Consider the following 5,000-nt stretch of genomic DNA (forward strand, 5'->3'; position numbering starts at 1 on the left):
GCACCGGGCGGGGCTCTACGGAAAGAGGGGACCCTCCCGCGTCGAGTGCCGGCGCACCGACCCCGCAGGCTGACCGGGAAGGTGAAGACTCACCCCGCTGAATGCCCGGCCCCGGCTACCCTCCGGCTCCGGGGCCATAACTTCGGGGAGGGAGGTCCGATCCCCGCGCGGTCGACGGCAGGCGGTAGGGCTCGGAGGGGCGCGGCCTGGTCCGCGAGTGCCCCGGCGCCGCCCCTCTGCCCGTCCGAGGGACAGTAGGAAATGGCCATACCGCTTTCCGGCCGATTGCCGCCGGACGTCCGGCCGCATTCCCTCGGTCGGCGCGGTCGGCGGTAGCCGGGGGCGAGGGGCATCGGGCGGTGGCGGAACCAGGCCGGCCCGACCGCTGGGGGCCGCCCGGGCGACGTTTGAATCTGTCGGGTCGGACCGCCGAATCCCGCGGGATTTCGGGATCGAATCTGCGGGTGGAATCGGCACCTCGTCCCGCTGTCCGGTTCCCCCCCGTCGACTGCAACGGGTTTCCGAGGCCCGTCGGTCAGGCGCGGTTCGCTCCGCAATCCGCCGGCCGATCGGCACCGGGCGGGGCTCTACGGAAAGAGGGGACCCTCCCGCGTCGAGTGCCGGCGCACCGACCCCGCAGGCTGACCGGGAAGGTGAAGACTCACCCCGCTGAATGCCCGGCCCCGGGAACCCTCCGGCGCCGGGGCCATAACTTCGGGGAGGAAGGTCCGAGCTCCGCGCGGTCGACGGCAGGTGAAAGGGGCCGGTGCGCCGCGGAAGGCGACAGCAGTCCCGTCAGGCTGCACCTCTGCTCGGGCGAACGGCGTCAGGAAAAGGGGAGAGCACTTCCCCACCGATAGCTCCGGAACGCCCGGACCCATTGGCCCGCGGCACCGGTGGCTGCTAGAGGGGCTCCGGCGCCGTCAGCCGGGGTACGTCCCAGGCCGGCCGGACGGCGGGCAGCCGGAGGCAACGGCCTGGAACGGAGCCAGACTTGAGTCGTTCCGTGCCGTGGGCAAAAAGGCAGGGCTGCGGGTCAGCGCAGTTTGGCAAACCTAGCCGCAAGTGCGGGAAGGGCGGAGGAGCACACGGACGCCGCCTTCCCAAACTGAGCCCAAAGTGCCCAGGCATGCCCCCTTGATCTCGCCTAATCAGTGAGCCCAAAATAATTTCAGAGTGTGGAAACCTGATCCAAAAAGGTCGAAAAGAACGGCCAGAGATCAAGTCCGAAAGGGGAAATCAGTAACAAGCAAGCAGAGTAATCATTAACCAAAAAGCGCAAAATTATGTTAAAAGTGTGAAATCATTAACCAAAAAGTCGAAAATAATGTCCAGAGACCAAGTCCGAAAGTACAAATAATTAACCAGTAAGCAGAGTCATCATTAACCAAAAATCGCAAAAGTAAGTAAAAAGTATGAAATCATTAACCAAAAATCGCAAAAGTAAGTAAAAAGTGTGAAATCATTAACCAAAAACTCGAAAATAATGTGCAGAGACTAAGTCCGAAAGGGCAAATGGTTAACCAGTAAGCAGAGTCATCATTAACCAAAAATCGCAAAAGTAAGTAAAAAGTGTGAAATCATTAACCAAAAATCGCAAAAGTAAGTAAAAAGTGTGAAATCATTAACCAAAAACTCGAAAATAATCTCCAGAGACTAAGTCCGAAAGGGCAAATGGTTAACCAGTAAGCAGAGTAATCATTAACCAAAAAGGGCAAAAGTAAGTAAAAAGTATGAAATCATTAACCAAAAAGCACAAAATTAAGTTAAAAGTGTGAAATCATTAACCAAAATGTCGAAAACAATGTCCAGAGACTAAGTCCGAAAGGGCAAATGGTTAACCAGTAAGCAGAGTAATCATTAACCAAAAGGCGCAAAAGTAAGTAAAAAGTATGAAATCATTAACCAAAAAGCGCAAAAATATGTTAAAAGTGTGAAATCATTAACCAAAAAGTCGAAAATAATGTGCAGAGACTAAGTCCGAAAGGGCAAATGGTTAACCAGTAAGCAGAGTAATCATTAACCAAAAGGCGCAAAAGTAAGTAAAAAGTATGAAATCAGTAACCAAAAAGCGCAAAAATATGTTAAAAGTGTGAAATCATTAACCAAAAACTCGAAAATAATGTGCAGAGACTAAGTCCGAAAGGGCAAATAATTAACCAGTAAGCAGAGTAATCATTAACCAAAAATCGCAAAAGTAAGTAAAAAGTGTGAAATCATTAACCAAAAACTCGAAAATAATGTCCAGAGACCAAGTCCGAAAGGGCAAATGGTTAACCAGTAAGCAGAGTAATCATTAACCAAAAAGGGCAAAAGTAAGTAAAAAGTATGAAATCATTAACCAAAAAGCACAAAATTAAGTTAAAAGTGTGAAATCATTAACCAAAAAGTCGAAAATAATCTCCAGAGACTAAGTGCGAAAGGGCAAATGGTTAACCAGTAAGCAGAGTCATCATTAACCAAAAATCGCAAAAGTAAGTAAAAAGTGTGAAATCATTAACCAAAAACCCGAAAATAATGTCCAGAGACTAAGTCCAAAAGGGCAAATGGTTAACCAGTAAGCAGAGTAATCATTAACCAAAAATCGCAAAAGTAAGTAAAAAGTGTGAAATCATTAACCAAAAACTCGAAAATAATCTCCAGAGACTAAGTCCGAAAGGGCAAATGGTTAACCAGTAAGCAGAGTAATCATTAACCAAAAATCGCAAAAGTAAGTAAAAAGTGTGAAATCATTAACCAAAAACTCGAAAATAATCTCCAGAGACTAAGTCCGAAAGGGCAAATGGTTAACCAGTAAGCAGAGTAATCATTAACCAAAAATCGCAAAAGTAAGTAAAAAGTGTGAAATCATTAACCAAAAACTCGAAAATAATGTCCAGAGACTAAGTCCGAAAGGGCAAATGGTTAACCAGTAAGCAGAGTAATCATTAACCAAAAGGCGCAAAAGTAAGTAAAAAGTATGAAATCAGTAACCAAAAAGCGCAAAAATATGTTAAAAGTGTGAAATCATTAACCAAAAACTCGAAAATAATGTCCAGAGACTAAGTCCGAAAGGGCAAATGGTTAACCAGTAAGCAGAGTAATCAGTAACCAAAAAGGGCAAAAGTAAGTAAAAAGTGTGAAATCATTAACCAAAAACCCAAAAATAATGTCCAGAGACTAAGTCCGAAAGGGCAAATGGTTAACCAGTAAGCAGAGTAATCATTAACCAAAAATCGCAAAAGTAAGTAAAAAGTATGAAATCATTAACCAAAAAGCACAAAATTAAGTTAAAAGTGTGAAATCATTAACCAAAATGTCGAAAACAATGTCCAGAGACTAAGTCCGAAAGGGCAAATGGTTAACCAGTAAGCAGAGTAATCATTAACCAAAAATCGCAAAATTAAGTTAAAAGTGTGAAATCATTAACCAAAATGTCGAAAACAATGTCCAGAGACTAAGTCCGAAAGGGCAAATGGTTAACCAGTAAGCAGAGTAATCATTAACCAAAAATCGCAAAAGTAAGTAAAAAGTGTGAAATCATTAACCAAAAACTCGAAAATAATGTCCAGAGACTAAGTCCGAAAGGGCAAATGGTTAACCAGTAAGCAGAGTAATCATTAACCAAAAGGCGCAAAAGTAAGTAAAAAGTATGAAATCATTAACCAAAAAGCGCAAAAATATGTTAAAAGTGTGAAATCATTAACCAAAAAGTCGAAAATAATGTGCAGAGACTAAGTCCGAAAGGGCAAATGGTTAACCAGTAAGCAGAGTAATCATTAACCAAAAAGCGCAAAAATATGTTAAAAGTGTGAAATCATTAACCAAAAACTCGAAAATAATGTCCAGAGACTAAGTCCGAAAGGGCAAATAATTAACCAGTAAGCAGAGTAATCATTAACCAAAAAGCGCAAAAGTAAGTAAAAAGTGTGAAATCATTAACCAAAAAGTCGAAAATAATGCCCAGAGACTAAGTCCGAAAGGGCAAATGGTTAACCAGAAAATCCGTCGAATAATGTCCAGAGACTAAGTCCGAAAGGGCAAATGGTTAACCAGTGGAAGGGCGATCAAGCGGAAAAATTTGCCCCGGTTACCCGGGATGGAGTTCCAGAGGTCCGGCCAGAGTTGTCAAATTCGTCCCGCTGATCGGACGCTTGTCATTCGGGTGGCTGGGGGTTGGCGGGGTATCTGCACAGTAGTAGGAGGTGGCAAGTCGGGACTTGGACGTTTATTCCAAGAGTCCACCCGAGCCTCCAGGTCTGCAGAGACCGACCCTAGCTGCCGCCCAACCGACTTTTAAGCCTTTTTCGGATGGGGATTTTTTCCCATTTTCGTCCATTTTTCGGGTTTTCTGTCGGGCTTAATAGGCGGCAGCCTGACCCCCGGCCGAGGCGGGGGGCGCACTCTCCCTTGCGTAAGGGTCCGGATTTGCCCCGGAAAGTGCCCCCGACGGCCTCCCGACCCGGGTGCCTGCAGGGCGGGGGGAAAGGGTAGTCCCAGCCGCAGGAAATCATTAACCAAAAGACTTAGCCGTCGGGGCAGAGGCTAAGACCCGGGCTGGTGAAATCATTAACCAAAAGGAATGCACCCTTTTCCGAAAGTGCAGGCCGAAATAAGGCGAGCCTTGGGCCGGGAAGGCCAAAACCCCCAACTCATGGAAGTGTATGGGGTCGGACTCGGCGACTTTCCCGGGCCCCGAGTTGACCTTTCCCCACGGGGGCGGTCAAGTTGCTCCCGCCAAGAGGGCACGTTGCATTTGCTGCCGCTCTAGTCCCCGGGCTAGTTAATCAGTTGCCGTCGGAAGTCCCGATGCCGAAATGAAAAATGGCCGTTGCGGCGATTTGGCGCCTCATTTTCGGAAGGACTACCGGCAGGCAACCCGCCGAATTGACACTTGCGATTCGGGTGGCTGGGGGTTGGCGGGGTACCCGGAGATTTTCGGGAACTCGATTTTCAGAACTTTTGCTGGCAGCGGTTGCACTTGCAAAGTGGCCGAAGAAGTGCTCCCTCAAGGAAGGACC

Source organism: Heterodontus francisci, unplaced genomic scaffold (assembly GCF_036365525.1).
Source record: "Heterodontus francisci isolate sHetFra1 unplaced genomic scaffold, sHetFra1.hap1 HAP1_SCAFFOLD_1179, whole genome shotgun sequence".
NCBI lineage: Eukaryota > Metazoa > Chordata > Chondrichthyes > Heterodontiformes > Heterodontidae > Heterodontus > Heterodontus francisci.